The 21,903-nt window shown below is 43.9% G+C and overlaps 2 long non-coding RNA genes across 2 annotated transcripts in view; one reads left to right on the top strand and one right to left on the bottom strand.

Annotated features, from left to right (window-relative positions):
• Window positions 1-6,967, bottom strand: part of LOC143775979 (uncharacterized) — a 59,019-nt gene extending 52,052 nt beyond the window's left edge. Inside the window, exon 1 of the long non-coding RNA XR_013215748.1 lies at window positions 6,286-6,967. This is a non-coding gene — a long non-coding RNA (uncharacterized LOC143775979). The remainder of the gene's footprint in view (window positions 1-6,285) is intronic.
• LOC143775978 (uncharacterized) overlaps window positions 1-16,875 on the top strand; it is a 70,001-nt gene extending 53,126 nt beyond the window's left edge. The window contains exons 5-6 of the long non-coding RNA XR_013215747.1: window positions 12,856-12,921; window positions 15,136-16,875. This is a non-coding gene — a long non-coding RNA (uncharacterized LOC143775978). The remainder of the gene's footprint in view (window positions 1-12,855; window positions 12,922-15,135) is intronic.
• Window positions 16,876-21,903: the final 5,028 nt, after the last annotated feature.

Here is a 21,903-nt window from a genome sequence, read left to right as displayed (position 1 = left end):
CCCCCAGATGATATGGCTAGGACGCACCCGTATGACGGGTAGGCCTGGAGTTCTTCTGGGACCCTAGAGTCGCCCCTCTCCCACTGTTGCCCCCTATGTCTGCTTAGGTGATTTAGGTGAGACAGCCTGCCTATAAATGACTGTCCTGCCGTTGGTTTGAAGTAAGGCTTGGAGCAAGTACTTCCTCAGCGTTTCCGGCCACCGGCTACATGCCTCAGTAGGATGTTGCCTCGATCTTGCAGCACGACTCCTACTGGTGTTTTCTCCTTGTTGCGTTGATCTCGTTTCTCACTCTTCATAATAAACCTTGCTTCTTGTCCTTTCCTGGGGTACCGCCGCGATGAAGTGCAGGCACGGTCCCGTAACGTTCTTTCCTGTTCGCTAGGCCTCTGTCAGGATCCCACCCCTGACAGGGACCCCCCTGAATCTTCCCCTGCAACACCCTCTGCCACAGGATGTTGCCTGGTTCCAACCCAGTCAGCTTTCTCTCTAACTTCCTATCTAACCCCCAGTTTTACCAGATTGTGAGGAGTGGCCTAATACATAGCACCCTTAGCTCCCCCTGGAGGCCAGACTATGACGTGTATTGGTGTCTGTAATACCTGGTCAGGTGAACTCCTTCAGTGCCATCAGACGTACCATCACTCCCCTTAGCGGCAGAGCGATGTTACTGCAACGACCAGGTCTCTGGGGCGCTGCATCAGCGTATTCCTACAAAAATCCGCCAATGCAAGTCTATGGGGGTGAGAAAAATACAGATTACACACGGACCACACGTCTGCCTTGCGAGAAATATGCACCGGTGTCCTGTAGAAAAGCCGGTAATTCAGTGCGGTGTACAGTAAAATCACACTGTTATCATCACATGTTATCATCCAATTAGTTGTTTTATATAGTATTGCTATATATTGCAAAAACTATGGTTTTCTATAAACACCTGCCAGAAGCTGGCATTCACAGGAGAGCCATCATGACAGGCACGGGAGTCTTCAGCACACCCCCGGTCATCATGTTAACCCATTGGTGCCCCACAATCATGTCACAAGGGATCCGATAAGCGCAAAGAATGAAGATCCCCCTTGCCGGCACACTGTAAATGCGCTTGTCAGAGATTGACAGTGGCATATAAAAGGTTTACACCCTTGAGCTCTGCTCAATGTGTGGCTGTTTGAGGCAATTGGTGGCTGAATATCACATCCATCATCAGCCAGAGAAGATGTGGGCTCAGTTTCTGAGACTCAGAGCATCTCCTATTTTCTTCAGATTTTGTGGCTCAGATTCGACCATTAAAGTCTGTGGGGATATATGAGACATGCATGAAACCATAAATAAATATTTTGGACATCAGAGTTTCTACCTAGTTTCATCCATTTTTAACTGGTACATTGTAGAATCAATAGAGTTCAGACAGTCTACCTGCTTCAGAGAGAATAAAACAGATTGTAAAAAAAACTGAAGCAACACCGAAGCAACTAGGATGACATCTGAGAAAAACAATCGGTCATTTCAGATGGTAACATGCAGATTTCTGAATGTAGCCTTACATTCAGCTAGCATAAAAAGGGTTGTCCAGGCTTGGGAGAAAGTCTTCAGTCATTCTATTGCAGGGAGGAGAGCCAAACTTGTGATCTCTCTTGCGTGTCTGGGCCGGAACTATCGGGCTGTCACAAGTGTTTCAGGGGGAAGAGATTTCGGATCGGAGCAGATAAGGACACCTGTCTGATGTGGGCGGGTCCGACATAAATAGCAGTCTGAGCGGGAAGACAGGACACTTGGTGGGGAACAAGCTTGTGAGTAGTGAGACAGTTGACTCTCTCTCGACAGACCCACGCCAGCTAGCTGTGCCTGTATCCCCGGCTAGCGATACTGCCGACACATACTACCCCACGCCCAGAGAGATATTCCCATCGGGTAGTGACCAGGATAAAGTGCATACCTTGGCTCCACTCACCACCATGGAGGCACTGCTTAGTTCCATCCTTGTGGTGCCTGCTTAGGACCAGCCTTTGCCTTTGGCTGTGTCCGCTGGACTGTGTGCTTCAACTGCGGCCTTGTCTACTGAACTTTCCACTTCTTCCACTGTGCCACCGACCATCATCTCTACCCCACCGTGTGCCCGGATCAGAAGATCACATGCCGAAGGACCAGGAGGTTCATCGTCACAAGGAGACAGTGCATCGCCCTTCTGCGGGACCGGACCAGAGACATCTTGCGCCGCCTGCAGCGCTGCCGAGGGATCTTCCAGCCACCTTCCTCCAGCGCACAGAGACTAATAAGTTAATCTGTTATTTACTTCTGCATTTGACTTTCCCCTATCCTCAAGTTCACATCCTTTCCCCTCTGCTTGTACCATTACTGTTTATATATATATATATATATACACTCACCGGCCACTTTATTAGGTACACCATGCTAGTAACGGGTTGGACCCCCTTTTGCCTTCAGAACTGCCTCAATTCTTCGTGGCATAGATTCAACAAGGTGCTGGAAGCATTCCTCAGAGATTTTGGTCCATATTGACATGATGGCATCACACAGTTGCCGCAGATTTGTCGGCTGCACATCCCAAAGATGCTCCATACAAGGCAGGATGGATCCATGCTTTCATGTTGTTTACGCCAAATTCTGACCCTACCATCCGAATGTCGCAGTAGAAATCGAGACTCATCAGACCAAGCAACGTTTTTCCAATCTTCTACTGTCCAATTTCGATGAGCTTGTACAAATTGTAGCCTCAGTTTCCTGTTCTTAGCTGAAAGGAGTGGTACCCGGTGTGGTCTTCTGCTGCTGTAGCCCATCTGCCTCAAAGTTCGACGCACTGTGCGTTCAGAGATGCTCTTAGGCCTACCTTGGTTGTAACGGGTGGCGATTTGAGTCACTGTTGCCTTTCTATCAGCTCGAACCAGTCTGCCCATTCTCCTCTGACCTCTGGCATCAACAAGGCATTTCCGCCCACAGAACTGCCGCTCACTGGATTTTTTTTCTTTTTCGGACCATTCTCTGTAAACCCTAGAGATGGTTGTGCGTGAAAATCCCAGTAGATCAGCAGTTTCTGAAATACTCAGACCAGCCCTTCTGGCACCAACAACCATGCCACGTTCAAAGGCACTCAAATCACCTTTCTTCCCCATACTGATGCTCGGTTTGAACTGCAGGAGATTGTCTTCTTGACCATGTCTACATGCCTAAATGCACTGAGTTGCCGTCATGTGATTGGCTGATTAGAAATTAAGTGTTAACAAGAAGTTGGACAGGTGTACCTAATAAAGTGGCCAGTGAGTGTATATATATATATGTAAAAAACCTGTTAACCCTTGCTCTGCCTCCTGTGTGTCACTGCATCCTATGCACCTGCTAGCATCCTACACTATGTTATTGCAGACCACCGAATCATGACTGTGCAGTGTGCATAGTCTCACAATTCTCTTCTATTGAGAAAAGCTGAACAAGTCAATGACCACAAGCAGATGCATACTTAGAAATGATGGGGCCCCATAACAAGAGTCATCATTGGAAACTCTGCATCCCAAACTAAATGCTCAGCAAAGTAGGAGGTGTCATAACATAGTCACAGTAAAGCACACCTCCCAACTTTTAAACACAAGGAGAAGGACAAATGCATGTAGTGGTATACAGAATTAGTGCAATGTCCTTTCAAAGAGCACCTGTTCTCCAGCCTGTTGAGGCAGCTACCCATGCAGAATCCGTGAAGGTCGACTGTGTTTGGCAGGCTGAGCAGAAGCTGAAACTCAGTAGTGACATAGGATTGCAGTATCACTGCAGTTGTGCGGAACATCCTGATGGACTTTTTCCAGTGAAGTTTAGAAAACTTCAAAGCCCTGAGCCAGTGGGAGAGGCTGCCCATGGCAGGAGTCTTCAGTTCAGCGGGAGAGGTCATTCTGCAAGCTGTTAAGAGTCGGTGTTAGATTAGAACTCAAGTGCCTGTTCTGGTCTGCAGACCTCATGTGATGCTTCATTGGGGACAGCTGAGTCACAAAAGATGTCTGGTCCCCATACGTCCAGGTCAGCAGTGTCACCATCTTCTCCACAAGGTCTGCTAGTTTCCGACTAACTGTGTGCTAGTGCCTCCAAAAAAATGGATGCGAAGTTGTCTCCACACAGTCCCGACGATTGTACCAATGATCTGCCCCCAGAAATCTCCCCGTGTCATCCTGGAGAGCAGACTGAAGATGGACCGAAGGAGGTATCTTCATTCTATAGGTTGTCTGGCGAAGATAATGTAAAGGCAGTGGCATCTTCCAAGTCGCTGCACTCCATCAACCAAGCAGAGGAACTCCAGTCGGTCCTTGAATTCTCTGGGGTGCTAGCTGATCTCATAGAATGGAGAGAGACTTCTCAATGCCCAGTTCCTGGTACTATGCTGAAGATGGCTTGATGGAGAGAAGCATGGTGAGACGTGTCACTTTTCTTCTAGTGGACAGAAGTCATAGCCTAGAAGAGAAGTCCCAGGAGTCCATGAAGAGGTGTCAGCCTCCAACTTCTCTGCAAACAGTCCTTGTGGCCTTGAAGAAGAGGAGGTATAAGGAGGGGTACTGTAGTGCTATGGCCGGTGCCCCTGCATGGTGTCCCCTTTCCCCTAAAGGAATTCAAAACCCCTAAAATTTTACTTTTATTGCAATCTTAAAAAATGCTAAATATAAAAACGGTACTAGGATCAGCCAGGAACCACCAAAGAATACAATATTCAAAAAATCATCATTATCAGGGAACACCAGTATTCCAATGGATATTTCCTCTTCCTATCTTGAATGTTCTGACACCGAGCACGGCTCCAAATATCCTACATTTAGGACATATTCGAGAAATAGGGGACATGGACGAAGGGGCGGTTATAAAAAATGGCAAGGACAGGGGACAGATCGGTTCCCCTCAAAAACCCATGTAAATGCACAAGCAATGGCTCCCTTTCCCTTAGGGAATTGCTAAGCAATGTGTTTAGTCATTAAGTAGTGTGATGTTCTGCCAGTGCAGTTGTGAGGTCATCTGGTCCCGGTCTGGGCAGTGTCCTGAATCCAAAGTCCGCTAGTTCCGGTGTGGCCAGTCCTGTTCCCTAAGTCCCCTGGTCCCAGTGCGGCCAGTGTTTGAACATGGTCCCTCTGTCCATGTGTAGCCAGTCACTGATTCAATATCCTAGACCAGTGTGTCTGAATGTAGCCCTAATCAGTGTCAGCTAACCTTAGCAGCTGCAGTACCGAGATCTGCCAAGGAGTGCTACCTGGCTGCTACCTGTAGCCCATTCAGTCTCCACTATCAGGAGCTCCAAAGAACACCAGGTAGTCGGTTAGCTAAGACCCTTCCTGGGCAGACCCATTCCTGTGGCACAGTGGGTCCCCAAATCCACTTACTCCACCATTGGGCGTAACAGTGAACACTCACTGTGTAATAAAAGCATAGTGATTCCCTCACAGTGTAATGGCCCCCATAGTTCCCTCACGCAACATAATGACTCCCATAATCCCTCACACAGTATAATGGCCCCCACAGTCCCCACACAAAATATGATGGCCCCAAAGTCTACCAACACAGTATGATAGCTGTAACCGTCTCCCCCCCCCACACTCACACAGTATGACGGCCTTAACAGTCCTTCCACACACAAAGATGGCCCTCACTGTCCCACCACACAGTATAATGCTGCAGTCTCCCTACACAGTATATTAATGACCACAGTCATCCCCACATTATGATCGCCCCAGTACCCATAGTCACCTCACCCCATATTGTATGATGGCACCCATAGTCCCCACACACACACACACAATTTGATGGCCTCCCACCACATACCAGTATGGCCCTTAATGTCCTCGTCACAGCATATTGACCCCCACAGTGTCCTTATACAGTATAAAGCCCACATAAACACACAGTATATTGCACCTGCTGTTACACCCCACACACAGAATGATAGGCACCCCAATCCACCACACAGTATGATGTCCCTACACACAGTATGTAGGATCCGCACAGTATGATGGCCCTGATAGTTTCCCCACACAGTTTGATGGCTCCCACAGTTTCTGACATTATGTTGGCAACTACAATCCTCTTCACAGTATAATAGCCACCACAGTCCCCCAACACAATATGATGGCCGCCACATTCCCCCCACACAATACGGTGGCCACTGCAGACCCCATTCAGTATGACAGCCACCGTAGCAACTGCTTAACAAACCCCATTACAATACTTAGTAACACAGGTGGTATGGTGGTAAAGGGAACCTGTGGCTTTCTACAAAGAAAAACAAAGGCTGACAGCACTCACTGTTTTGGGGCACCCGTTCCACATCCAGGGAACCGTCCCGGGTATATAACCAGACCAATCAATGTATAATGAACAGCGCTCCATCCAGGTGTAGAAATCTTCAAAATACGCTTTATTAAGCCATGGTACAGCAGCAACATTTCGACCACAACTTGGTCTTTGTCAAGCATACATTACAGCATAGTGGGCTGTCTTAAGTAGTGTGGATGCCACACAGTGCACCAATCACCACCAAGTACCGCCCACCTAACACAATTAACAAATATTATATAAAAAACAGACATCAGTAGTACACATACATTTTCACTAACAACGAATACCCATATAATGTATAAAACCTCCCACTCTTCACCAAATACATAGAGATTTTCACATATTTCTTCATGATCGGCGAACTGCCACTTCCTGTTTCTCCGTCTCCATGGGGATAATCAACCAACCGACAGTGTCCTGGCTATCACAGTGTCCAATCCTGGTTCATAGCGCCAAAAAGGAAGACATCCTATCACCATGTCCGGTACATATTACCTCACAGTTTTGCCCAATCCAAAGAACCCTTCATTATAGTAAAGATCCCAGTACCTGCATTCCATTCCCGGGTCACCAAAGTTCACCCAATAGCATCATAAGGAAGCGCTGGCGCAAGGAGGAACAGGCAAGCCCCCACCACATGACCGCAGCCGCGGTCCACCCCCATCGCATCAGGCGCATGCGCCACCTCCCGGCCACCTAACACAGAGGCGCCGCAGGAGAGCGCACGCGCGCAACGCCCGGGATGAACCACCACCACATGACCGCAGTGCTGGCCTGCCCCCACCACCCAGCGCGCAAGCGCCATCACTAAGTCACTAGATCGCCCTCATCATAGGTATAAGGGGAGCTTCTACACCGAAGCGCAGGCGCATCAAGCCCCAGACACAACCCAATAAATAAGGGTCAGCCCTAGAAGCAAAAAAGCGCACGTGCAAACACCGCAGGCTCAACCTACCCACATAAAGAGAGCACATATATACCTGAGACATCATCTCAGCAAAACATTACAGAAAAAACCTTAGACCCAAACAGAATACAATAAACCCTGTAAATCATAATGAACACATATCTAAAAAAGAAAAAAAGAAGCAGAAGAGAAAAATATAAGTGAGAAAAAAAACTTCAGCAGTACAATGAGACAGTCGGACGGCAAGAGAGGAAAAAGATCATATATATAAAAATCCATTTATTAATATTATAGGATATAAATAATCCACTATCGACTTAATCCATCCAGCCACCGACTGCCACAGAGTAACCTGCAAAATAAAAACAAGACATTAACAAAAATGTCCACAAACCCAATGTCAATAAGAACAAGCATACACTGATGAAACAGCTGCCCTGAGGGGTATAGACCATATCATGCACAAAATTGTAAGCTGAAATCTAAATTTAAACCCTTGGGTTGTAAGGACCCCAACGTGTAGATCCACCTCATCTCTTTTGTTTTAAGTATCTGCACCCTATCACCTCCTCTCCTCAACACAGGGACACTATCAATGACCCTGAATCGTAATTGATTTACAGAGTGCCTCTTCTCTAAAAAATGTTTGGGAACCGGTAGATCCGTCAGGCCTGTCCTTATAGTGCTTTTGTGTTTACTAATGCGACTTTTTACCTCCATGGTGGTCTCACCCACGTAAGTCAAGCCACATGGGCATATAAGCATATACACCACGTAGCTTGACAGACAGGTGTACCTCTCTTTCAAAAAATTTTTTTTACCAGTATGGGGGTGGTAAAAGAACTTACCTTTAAGCATGTTGTTACAACAGGCACAGCCCAAACATGGAAAATTACCATGTTTGGCTGTGCTCAACAGTCGCTGGGTAGAAATCTTTTCAGTACCAACATCAGATCTCACTAGTCTGTCTTTTAGATTCCGACCCCTCCTAAACGACATCATTGGAAAAGACCTGAAACCTATAACCGACGGGAGCCCCCGTTGCAAAAACGCCCAATGTTTTTTCAAAACCCGGCCAATCTGATTACTTTCAGAGTTATAGGTAGACACAAAGGGGATGCGTTCACAAGGCTGTCTACTCGGTGGCATGTTCCGAATGTTCGCACGTGACAAATTGCGAGCCCTAGTTTTAAATCTATTAACCTCCGTTCTTGGATGACCTCTCTTCATAAATTTAACACACATCTCCTCCAATCGTAGATCAACGCTCCCTTCGTCTGACACAGTCCGCCTAACACGCAGTAGTTGACTCCAAGGCAAGGAGCCAACCATCTTCCTAGGATGATTACTATTAAATAACAGAAGGCTGTTCCTGTCTGTCTCCTTAACATAGATATCAGTCTTCAGTTCTATCCCGTCTTTATATACCAATGTATCCAGAAACTGTATCTGGGTTGTTGAATGAGTAAGAGTAAATTTTAATTCCGGGTATACACTATTAAGTTCCCCCCAGAACTCCTCCAATCCCTTCAGATCACCATCCCATATCACAAAGATATCATCAATATAATGCCACCGGAACATGCCACCGAGTAGACAGCCTTGTGAACGCATCCCCTTTGTGTCTACCTATAACTCTGCCAGTAATCAGATTGGCCGGGTTTTGAAAAAACATTGGGCGTTTTTGCAACGGGGGCTCCCATCGGTTATAGGTTTCAGGTCTTTTCCAATGATGTCGTTTAGGAGGGGTCAGAATCTAAAAGACAGACTAGTGAGATCTGATGTTGGTACTGAAAAGATTTCTACCCAGCGACTGTTGAGCACAGCCAAACATGGTAATTTTCTATGTTTGGGCTGTGCCTGTTGTAACAACATGCTTAAAGGTGAGTTCTTTTACCACCCCCATACTGGTAAAAAAAAAATTTTGAAAGAGAGGTACACCTGTCTGTCAAGCTACGTGGTGTATATGCTTATATGCCCATGTGGCTTGACTTACGTGGGTGAGACCACCATGGAGGTAAAAAGTCGCATTAGTAAACACAAAAGCACTATAAGGACAGGCCTGACGGATCTACCGGTTCCCAAACATTTTTTAGAGAAGAGGCACTCTGTAAATCAATTACGATTCAGGGTCATTGATAGTGTCCCTGTGTTGAGGAGAGGAGGTGATAGGGTGCAGATACTTAAAACAAAAGAGATGAGGTGGATCTACACGTTGGGGTCCTTACAACCCAAGGGTTTAAATTTAGATTTCAACTTACAATTTTGTGCATGATATTGTCTATACCCCTCAGGGCAGCTGTTTCATCAGTGTATGCTTGTTTTTATTGACTTTGGGTTTGTGGACATTTTTGTTAATGTCTTGTTTTTATTTTGCAGGTTACTCTGTGGCAGTCGGTGGCTGGATGGATTAAGTTGATAGTGGATTATTTATATCCTATAATATTAATAAATGGATTTTTATATACAGTGGGGCAAAAAAGTATTTAGTCAGTCAGCAATAGTGCAAGTTCCACCACTTAAAAAGATGAGAGGCGTCTGTAATTTACATCATAGGTAGACCTCAACTATGGGAGACAAACTGAGAAAAAAAAATCCAGAAAATCACATTGTCTGTTTTTTTATAATTTTATTTGCATTTTATGGTGGAAAATAAGTATTTGGTCAGAAACAAACAATCAAGATTTCTGGCTCTCACAGACCTGTAACTTCTTCTTTAAGAGTCTCCTCTTTCCTCCACTCATTACCTGTAGTAATGGCACCGGTTTAAACTTGTTATCAGTATAAAAAGACACCTGTGCACACCCTCAAACAGTCTGACTCCAAACTCCACTATGGTGAAGACCAAAGAGCTGTCAAAGGACACCAGAAACAAAATTGTAGCCCTGCACCAGGCTGGGAAGACTGAATCTGCAATAGCCAACCAGCTTGGAGTGAAGAAATCAACAGTGGAAGCAATAATTAGAAAATGGAAGACATACAAGACCACTGATAATCTCCCTCGATCTGGGGCTCCACGCAAAATCCCACCCCGTGGGGTCAGAATGATCACAAGAACGGTGAGCAAAAATCCCAGAACCACGCGGGGGGACCTAGTGAATGAACTGCAGAGAGCTGGGACCAATGTAACAAGGCCTACCATAAGTAACACACTACGCCACCATGGACTCAGATCCTGCAGTGCCAGACGTGTCCCACTGCTTAAGCCAGTACATGTCCGGGCCCGTCTGAAGTTTGCTAGAGAGCATTTGGATGATCCAGAGGAGTTTTCGGAGAATGTCCTATGGTCTGATGAAACCAAACTGGAACTGTTTGGTAGAAACACAACTTGTCGTGTTTGGAGGAAAAAGAATACTGAGTTGCATCCATCAAACACCATACCTACTGTAAAGCATGGTGGTGGAAACATCATGCTTTGGGGCTGTTTCTCTGCAAAGGGGCCAGGACGACTGATCCGGGTACATGAAAGAATGAATGGGGCCATGTATCGTGAGATTTTGAGTGCAAACCTCCTTCCATCAGCAAGGGCATTGAAGATGAAACGTGGCTGGGTCTTTCAACATGACAATGATCCAAAGCACACCGCCAGGGCAACGAAGGAGTGGCTTCGTAAGAAGCATTTCAAGGTCCTGGAGTGGCCTAGCCAGTCTCCAGATCTCAACCCTATAGAAGACCTTTGGAGGGAGTTGAAAGTCCGTGTTGCCAAGCGAAAAGCCAAAAAACATCACTGCTCTAGAGGAGATCTGCATGGAGGAATGGGCCAACATACCAACAACAGTGTGTGGCAACCTTGTGAAGACTTACAGAAAACGTTTGACCTCTGTCATTGCCAACAAAGGATATATTACAAAGTATTGAGATGATATTTTGTTTCTGACCAAATACTTATTTTCCACCATAAAATGCAAATAAAATGATAAAAAAACAGACAATGTGATTTTCTGGATTTTTTTTTCTCAGTTTGTCTCCCATAGTTGAGGTCTACCTATGATGTAAATTACAGATGCCTCTCATCTTTTTAAGTGGTGGAACTTGCACTATTGCTGACTGACTAAATACTTTTTTGCCCCACTGTATATGATCTTTTTCCTCTCTTGCCGTCCGACTGTCTCATTGTACTGCTGAAGTTTTTTTTCTCACTTATATTTTTCTCTTCTGCTTCTTTTTTTCTTTTTTAGATATGTGTTCATTATGATTTACAGGGTTTATTGTATTCTGTTTGGGTCTAAGGTTTTTTCTGTAATGTTCTGCTGAGATGGATGTCTCAGGTATATATGTGCTCTCTTTATGTGGGTAGGTTGAGCCTGCGGTGTTTGCACGTGCGCTTTTTTGCTTCTAGGGCTGACCCTTATTTATTGGGTTGTGTCTGGGGCTTGATGTGCCTGCGCTTCGGTGTAGAAGCTCCCCTTATACCTAAGATGAGGGCGATCTAGTGACTAAGTGATGGCGCTTGCGCCCTGGGTGGTGGGGGCGGGCCAGCACTGCGGTCACGTGGTGGTGGTTCATCCCGGGCGTTGCACGCGTGTGCTCTCCTGCGGCGCCTCTGTGTTAGGTGGCCGGGGGGTGGCGCATGCGCCTGATGCGATGGGGTGGACCGCGGCTGCGGTCATGTGGTGGGGGCTTGCCTGTTCCTCCTTGCGCCGGTGCTTCCTTATGATGCTATTGGGTGAACTTTGGTGACCCGGGAATGGAATGCAGGTACTGGGATCTTTACTATAATGAAGGGTTCTTTGGATTGGGCAAAACTGTGAGGTAATATGTACCGGACATGGTGATAGGATGTCTTCCTTTTTGGCGCTATGAACCAGGATTGGACACTGTGATAGCCAGGACACTGTCGGTTGGTTGATTATCCCCATGGAGACGGAGAAACAGGAAGTGGCAGTTCACCGATCATGAAGAAATATGTGAAAATCTCTATGTATTTGGTGAAGAGTGGGAGGTTTTATACATTATATGGGTATTCGTTGTTAGTGAAAATGTATGTGTACTACTGATGTCTGTTTTTTATATAATATTTGTTAATTGTGTTAGGTGGGCGGCACTTGGTGGTGATTGGTGCACTGTGTGGCAATCCACACTACTTAAGACAGCCCACTATGCTGTAATGTATGCTTGACAAAGACCAAGTTGTGGTCGAAACGTTGCTGCTCTACCATGGCTTAATAAAGCGTATTTTGAAGATTTCTACACCTGGATGGAGCCCTGTGGCTTTCTAGTCCCTCATTATATTAAAAGGTATGCAGATACCTTTTAAGATCAGAATGCCTGCGGATGGAGAGGAGGTGCCACCTGGCCCCTGAAGTTATGTGCAGTGCAACTATAGGTGACATGCTGCTGATTACAAGTATGGAAATTACATTAATGTGGTAACGTGCCTGCCTGCACTAGGAATACTAGGGAATTATGACATGCGGTCATGATACAGCAGTCTGCATCAAATGCATGCAGACTGTTGTCCCAAGCCTAGATACTCCTTTTAAGATACAGATAGAACATATATTGGATCTGGAAGGCTTTATCAAAGAAGTAGTCCTGCGAAAGTCTAAAGTAGAAAGAATCAGCCCAGCCATTTATTATGTTTGGCCATTAATATTACATTTTATTACACTACTTTATAATTTTTTTAGGATTCTGCAACAATTTTGTCTGCACAGAGTTTTACCAAGGGAACTAGCAACATTAATGAACATGTGGTAAGTAGAATATCAGTATATTTTGCAAATATTTTTTAGACACATGTTTTTGTAATATAGATATTAATTTAACAGTAGAGAACTTTAACCCCTTAATGATCTGTGACGTACATTTTATTCACAGGTTGTATCGAGCAGGCTCAAGAGTTGAACCCACAGTGTACCAGACAAAAGTTGGTAGGGATACAGAGATCCATCTGTAACAGCAGTGCCAGGACTTTACTCATACTGTTGCTATTTAACCACTTAAGTGTCACTTTCAATTATTGAAAGCAATATTTAAATGGTGCATTACCCCTCTCGAAAACACGCCCATAACCATCCCCAAAATTCAATGAAACTCAATAAAAACCTTGTATTTATTGATACTATTTTGAGGTTTGTATATGAGACCTTTGCGTCCCAAAACAAGCACTCATTCAGCTCTATCGATGGAAAAATGGAAGCAATACAGGTGTCAGAAAATGGTGACACAACGACATTTTTTTTTTACAAAGTTTAGACTTTGTTGTTAACCACCATAATAATAAAAGAAACTTTATGAGTTTGGAATCATCATAATCATACAGACCTGAGGAATCATATTGTGAAGTCATTTTTACAGAACATTGAAACAAAAAAAAAATACAGTAGCTGAGTTGCAGATTTTTACCATCTTCCCTCATTTGGAATATTTTCCCATTTTTGAGCACATTATATGGTAAGATAAATATAATGTCATTTAACCCCTTTCTGCCATTGGACAGAATAGTACGTCCGATGGCAGAACCCCCGCTTTGATGTGGGCTCCGGCAGTGAGCCCGCATCAAAGCCGGAACATGTCAGCTGCTTTGAACATGTCAGCTGGTGTGACCAGTAGAATCGCCACTGCAGCGCGAAATTGCTGTCGTCCATTCCACTCCTGCCCCCATCCTCTCGACGCCGATGTTTTAAAGTATTGGAATAAAGAAGTTTTTTAACCGGTGAGTGCCATCCATTCCTTTCAATTTTTGTATCCATTGTGGTTATTTTCTTTGGAGTGGCACCCCGGCTCACGGAGCACTTACTGCTATATACATGCTTGCAGCATCAGTTCATGCAATTACCTGTGCACTGAGTGGGCTTCCCCGCTGTGCGGATTAACACTTTGTTGGAAAAACAAATTGTGGGATTACACTTTTTTTTGCAATTCCACCGCACTTAGAATTTTTTTCCCGTTATCTAGTACACGACATGGTAAAACCAATGGTGTCATTCAAAAGTACGTCATATCCCACAAAAAATGAGCCCCCACATGGCCATATTGACAGAAAAGTAAAAAAGTCATGGCTCTGGGAAGGAGAGGAGCAAAAGCAAAAATGCAAAAATGAAAATACCCCGGGCCATGAAGGGGTTAAAACTACAACTTTATACATAAATGAGACTAAAGAAAACATGAACTCCAGTATTGCTGTGAATGTTAAAAACGTGAGGTACTTAGTTAGTGTTCTTTGAGCAAGGAGCGCAAAAGCATTTCGACCACGTCAAGGTGTATTACAAACTACAATTTGTCCTGCAAAAAATAGCCCTTATATGGCCGTCAGTTAACACCCCCTCCCCCTCCTTCAAAAGACATCATTTTTTTTTATTTCTTCAAAGCCCAGAAACAAAAAATCAGCATGTTTTGAATGGGCTAAAAACGACACAAATAGGTGAGTTTATGCTATTTTGACAAAAACAATATGATAACGAATAAAAGAAATCACCTTGGACTAAAAATTAAATAATGTCAGATAAGGTTATATAATTATTTTGGTCTCTGCATGCCAGTTCTGCTCTTGTCAGTTGGATATTATTAGTTAGACACTAAGGGCTCCTTCTCACTTGCGAGTGACGAGTTACGGCCGAGTCTCGCAGGTTAAAACCCTGCTCTGGCGCCGGCACTCCAGAGCGGAGTGTGCAGCTCCATGTATTGCTGTGCGACTGCACGCTCCGCTATGGAATGCCGGCGCCAGAGCAGGGTTTTAACCTGCGAGACTCGGCCGTATTTCTCGCAAGTCAGAAGGAGCCCTAAAAGGTATAATCTATAGGTGGTAGAAAGGACTCTCATTGCCTGTTTCTTTAAAAAATTGACTAAATATAGGGAACTATTGAATCAGTTTTGTCATCAATTTCCCTCTAACGTTTGGGTAATTGTAGGGATCATTGATTCATATTCAACATTTAATTATTATCTAATAATGCTTTGTCTTTTAGATGGCCTCTGAAACTAAATTCTGATGTATTGATGGCACCATCTCAATGAGGTGTAATGTCTTGCCTTCAGCCCTGAATTATGAATACCATGTTTGGAGAAAGAAGCTATTTTCAAATGTGTTTTCATCCACTAGAAATATGAAAACAACTGTACTTCTTCTAATATTCATCAGCTTTTAAATATATATATTTTCCACTCATGATGAGGATATGTATTTCCATATTGTTGATCCCTCTCCACAATAAAAATGTAATTAATAGATATTAAATTTATTTTCACTTTCTGTAACATATTAAAAAAGACAAAAATCAAGTGATTTTTAAATCATACCTGTAGTGTACAGAATATCATATGGTGGAAGGACAAGTGAAACTCCTATATTACTCACAAAAAGTTAGGGCTATTTGGCTATTGGGTAAAATTCAGGATGACTCTAAAATGAACTCTAACCTTTTCAGGTGAACTTAATGTGACCATCTCTAAACTTTTGAATGTACATGTTCAACTGTTCAATGTTTCAGTACTTTTTGCACAACTTGCTGTTCTCTAACAAGAAGCTTAATGGCAAAATTCGCAACAGGTGTTTGATCCATGAATCACCCAGTACATTTCGTGGTTCAATTAGAATTGCTATTAAACAGCCCTCCTCATCATGCTGGTCACATTTTGACATCATGATACCAAAACAACACCTAACAATTGATTAACAGTACCTTGCCATTGTGAGGATTCAAGCATGATGTTCTCAGATGGAATTGGGCACTGAGTTTAATATCACAGCGTGTCATCAGTAGGTTGCAACAGAGATACTGTAGGAAACACAGAAAGGCAGAGAAGTGGACGTCCTTTGGCCACATGCCACACTATTGACTGCTTAATTGTGAACAATGCCCTTCGCAACCAGATGATAAATGCCACACAACTCCAGGCACATTTAAGGTAGGTGAGAGGCACCCAAGTGTCACGTCAGACCATTTGAACCGTTTACATCAGCATGCCCGATGACCTGCAAAGGTATCTGACCACACCACCAGGCAACAGGCGTCATCATCTTGCATGGGCCAGGGAGCGAGGGACCAGTGTGCCTCAGTGCTGTTCACTGATGAAAATCAAGTCACGCTAAGCAGAAATGTTGGTTGCCAATGATATTGACATCATAAAGAGGGCTATGCATCAGCCACTGTTGTCTTTGGTGGTGATGGTGTTACAGTGTGGGTAGGTGTGTCTAGTCAATACAGAACTGCCATACACTTTGTGAATGGTACAATGACAGGCCCCTAATACTTGAATAACAATTAATCCAGTCATGGTGCCTCTCCAAAACAACACACGCCTAATTTCATCTTCATGGATGACAATGCTCCAGCTGATCAAGTTCGCATCATTAGGGAACGGCTGCTGGAGAATGGAGTACCTCAAATGGAGTGGCCTGCACTTTCTCCAGACCTGAATCCCATAGAAAATCTATGGGATCAGCTGAGTTGCCGTGTAGAGGCTCATAACTCTGTACCACAGAACCTCATTGACCTGAGGGTCGCCCTTCAAGAAGAGTGTAATGCTATGCCTCAATAGACAATAACTCGACTTGTGAACAGGATGAGATGTAATTGTCAAGCTGTAATTAATGTGCAAGGACAAATGACTTGAATAATGTTATTGACACTGACATTTTTTGTTGAGGTATACCCAATGCTTTTGTTAGCTTTTGTTTCAATAAATTGTTTGAGATGAGGAAATCACCACTGCATGCTTTCATTTGGTATGTTTCGGAACTAACCACTGCACTATGCCCCTCATCACTTTTCTTTAAGACCAGCCTTTTTACTCTGCCTGTGATATTTCCTGCATCTGGCTCAGCTTTAATTATCTAATAAAGGTGAATATAGGCCTCTCTCCTCTGTTTCATAACTGAATGCATTAGCAAATATACTGTGAGCCCTACGTCTGCATAGTCGTCAGTCTGCCCAGTGCATCATCCAAGTGCAGCATATAAGGATACGTGCCCACAATCAGGAATAGTAGCGTTTTGGATGCATATTTTTGCTGCATCTAAAACACTGCATTCTAATTTCCGCACTTGTATTAAGGTACATGCGGATTTACCCCTCATAACGGCATTACATTGTTTAATATACGCAGCGGACACTAGCATCTACGCTACAGAAATTCACTTGCTGCGGCTCCCAATCAATTCAATCGACTGTGCATTTTTGATGCAGCGAAAATACACTGGGTCCAAAACGCTGCTAAGTGTAATGCAATGAATTAGACCAGAATTGAACCAGAAGGGAACTGAAGACAACTGGATACATAGTCATAGTAAACAATGTTTCTGTTTGTTTCCACTTTCACACCCATAGTCCTTCACTTTCTACTAACCCTTCTAATGTCTACACCTAGTAATGAACTAGTCATCTCTTCCTCCATTTTCCAGGTCATCCATCTCACCTGCTTTTCAGATCTGTTCCTCAACATACAATCCTTTGTCTCCAAACACAGACAGCCTCCTCATGACTTCTACTGCTCCCACCTAACATTCTCTCTGCTCCTCCTAACGGCCAGTGATTACTCTCCAAATCCTGGTCCTCAGCACATCACAGACACTTCCACCTCCTATCCACGATCTAGCACAAATTTCCACAACATATCTAACCTTATACCCATTCTCCCAACCACCACTTCCCCAGTTCATCTAACAGGAGCCCTATGAAAAGCTCACTCTGTCTGCAACAAACTTTTATACATCCATGATCTTTTCATTACTAATAGTGATGAGCAAGCAATAAAATGCTCGGGTGCTCGTTGCTCGGGTCAAGCAGATTGGAATATTTGGATACTCAACCCGAGCAACGAGCCCAATGTAAGTCTATGGGAGACCCAAGTATTTTCACCACAATCCCGCCGGGGGTCCTTTTAAGGTCTAAAAACATCTGAAAATTATGGAAACACTGCTCAAATAACACAGGAACATCATGGGGATCGCCCCTGGAAGCATTTCTGACTCCTAGTTCACAGCTGTAAACATTTTTTCTGAGATTCATGCCATTTTTGCCGGTGCAATAAAAAACACACTAAAACTAAACCAAAACGAATTTTGCTGGGAAATATGTTAAGGTACATCCTTTGCAGGTTAATGACTTGCCTACTTGGGCTTAGTTCAGACGCAGCGTTTTTGAAGCGTCTTTCAACTTTAACATTGCTTTCAATCACTGCAAATGCATTCAATGTGAAAAGTCATTGTAACATTTAACAACCCTAGCTGGCCATGTGGTGTGTTGTGAACTCTGTTTTTGGGCTCCCTCTAGTGGTCACAAGCGGTACTGTGTAGTGTTGTCTTTCTGCAGGTTGGCAGCATCAGCTGGTTCGTTATCCTTGGTTGGTTTCTTATTTAGCTCACCTGGATACTCAGTTCCTTGCCTGCTCTCAATGTATTCAGTGCTCTTCAGATTCCTTGTGACTACCTTGCTCCCAGTCTCTCCAAGACAAGCTAAGTTTTTGTTTGATCATTTTTTGATTATCAGCATTTATTATGTTTTTAGTCCAGCTCGCTAAAATGTGATTTCCTCGCTTGCTGGTTGCTCTAGGGGACTGAGTTTCTCCCCCACACCGTTAGTTGGTGCGGGGGTTCTTGAAATCTCAGTGTGGATATTTTGTAAGGGTTTTTTACTGACCGCACAGACCCCTTTACTATTTTCTGCTATCTAGTATTAGTGGGCCTCATTTGCTAAATCTGTTTTCACCCCTGTGTATGTGCCTTCCTCTTACCTCACCGTTATTATATGTTGGGGGCTTCTATATCTTTGGGGATTATTTCTCTGGAGGCAAGAGAGGTCTTTCTTTCTCTCTAGGGGTAGTTAGTTCCTCAGGCTGGCTCGAGACGTCTAGGATTTTTAGGCACGTTCACCGGCTACTTCTAGTGTGTTTGGATAGGTTCAGATTTGCGGTCAGTCCAGTTTGCCACCTCCCTAGAGCTTGTTCTATGTATGTTACTTAGCTGGAGTAATTTGTGATCCTCAACCACTAAGGATCATAACAGTGGTGTGTGACACATAAGAAGACCCATCTTATTTCATTTATGAAGGAGGGACTCTTAGATTCACAGAGCCTATATTTACTGGTGCATTGGGCAGCATTATTCTTCTTAAAGCGCCATTATTAACCCCTTTCTGACCTCGGACTGGATAGTACATCCGAGGTCAGAAGCCCCGCTTTGATGCGGGCTCCGGCGGTGAGTGCCCGCAATATCGGTGGGTGAAATCGCGATTCACCTGCCGCTATTAACTAGTTAAATGCCGCTGTCAAACGCAGACAGCGGCATTTAACCGGCGCTTCTGGCCGGGCAGCCGGAAATGAGTCACATGATCGGGGGTCAGCGATGCTTCTGCAGAGTAACCATAGAGGTCCTTGAGACCACTTTGGTTACTGATCGCCGGTAGCTGTGAGCGCCACCCTGTGGTCGGCGCTCATAGCACACCTGCATTTCTGCATTTCTGCTGTATAGCAGCGATCTGATGATCGCTGCTATGTAGCAGAGCCAATTGTGTTGTGCCAGCTTCTAGCCTCCCATGGAGGTCATTGAAGCATGGCAAAAGTAAAAAAAAACGTAAAAAAAAAGTGAAAAAAATAAAAAAAATATAAAAGTTTAAATCACCCCCCTTTCGCCCCAATCAAAATAAATCAATAAAAAAAAATCAAACCTACACATATTTTGTATCACCGCATTCAGAATCGTCCGATCTATCAATAAAAAAAAGCATTAACCTGATCACTAAACGGCATAGCGAGAAAAAAATTTGAAACGCCAGAATTACGTTTTTTTGGTCGCCACGACAATGCATTAAAATGCAATAACGGGTGAAGAAAAAGAACGTATCTGCACCGAAATGCTATAATTAAAAACGCCAGGTCAGCACGCAAAAAATAAGCCCTCAACCGACCCCAGATCATGAAAAATGGAGACGCTACGAGAATCGGAAAATGGCACAATTTTTTTTTTTTTTTTTTAGCAAAGTTTGGATTTTTTTTCACCACTTAGGTAAAAGAATAACCTAGTCATGTTAGGTGTCTATGAACTCGTAGTGACCTGGAGAATCATAATGGCAGGTCAATTTTAGCATTTAGTGAATCTAGCAAAAAAGCCAAACAAAAAACAAGTGTGGGACTGCACTTTTTTTGAAATTTCACCGCACTTGGAATTTTTTTCCCATTTTCTAGTACATGACATGGTAAAACCAATGATGTAGTTCAAAAGTACAACTTGTCTTGCAAAAAATAAGCCCTCACATGGCCATATTGATGGAAAAATAAAAAAGTTATGGCTCTGGGAAGGAGGGGAGCGAAAAACGAACACGGAAAAATGGAAAATCCCAAGGTCATGAAGGGGTTAAACAATGGGTCTCCTAAACTGTTGTAGCCTATGCTGTGAGTGGATGGGCTGCCAAGAATTACGATGCACCACAATACCCCTTTCATAAGATGTCCAGGGGGACTCCTGAAAAGGTGTTGCATTGAATTCAAGGCCTGCCCTGCTACCAATTCATATGCACCCCAATAAGCCTTTGAACCCACATACTGGATGGGCCCCTGAAAATCCACTTAACCCACATACTGGATGGGCCCCTGAAAATCCACTTCACAATATTCATTTTGTGCTCCCGTACTCCTTTGTTTTACACATTGGCAGCAAGGCCAGCCCTGCTGCATAGTCATATGCACCCCATTACAACTTGGAACCCACATACTGGATGGGCCCATGAAAATCCACTTCACAATATTCATTTTGCCATCGCGTACTCCTTTGTTTTACACATTGGCAGCAAGGCCAGCCCTCCTGCATAGTCATATGCACCCCATTACGCGTTGGAACCACATACTGGATGGGCCCATGAAAATCCACTTCACAATATTCATTTTGTACTGTCAAATTGACTGTAGCAGCATGGAACACTTGAACCCTGGTGATCTAGTGGTGGAAAATGAGAGGTAGAGGAAGGCCTCATTAAAAACTAGGCCCAATTTAAAGGATTGTGTCTCCTAGACTTGTAATGCCCATACACGCAGTGCATGGGCTGACAAACATTTCCCCAAGAGGGATACATTTTTTAAAAACATACTATGGGCATCATAGATACCCTTGCCAAAAAGTTGACTGCCTGTAGCGGCACAGAAGACGTTAAGCCTGGTGATCTAGTGGTGGAGAATGAGGAGACATAAAGCTAAATCATAATGAAATCAAACAAATAAATAAATAATGTAAATCCACCAATGAAAGTAAATAACAAAAGGGAGGGGCGAACACAGGTTCAGAGATTTGAAGCCAGAATGTGTCCAACGAGATATGATTGTCCCTAGCAACAGCTCAGAGACAGGGCTATAAATAAAAATATAATATGAAAGTCTTTGAATAATTTTCTATTGTAGAGGTATACACTACTTCATTAGTGGACTCTCCAGAGATAGGGAAAATGGAATATATAAGAATAAATGGGAATTATAGACGTACATCTCTTTTTTATAACATTTCTCTCTGTGGGAGTAACATTTGTTTTGGTTTCCAATTAGTTACGGGCATCATATTTACACCCTTCCAAAAAAATATTTGTGACTTTGACATCACGGAATCCGTTCACCCTGGGGTTCTACTGGTTGTGGATGATGAGGAAGAGGATAAGGAGGAGGATAACAACAAACAGACCAAATCTGGAAGCGTATACTCATATGTGGCTGTGAAGAGGTGCATGAGAATACACCTCCCCAAAACAGGTTGA

This window comes from Ranitomeya variabilis, chromosome 5 (genome assembly GCF_051348905.1).
Source record: "Ranitomeya variabilis isolate aRanVar5 chromosome 5, aRanVar5.hap1, whole genome shotgun sequence".
Taxonomy (NCBI): Eukaryota; Metazoa; Chordata; class Amphibia; order Anura; family Dendrobatidae; genus Ranitomeya; species Ranitomeya variabilis.
The sequence above is the reverse complement of the archived record's forward strand: the minus strand, read 5'-3'. Positions and strand labels throughout refer to the sequence as shown.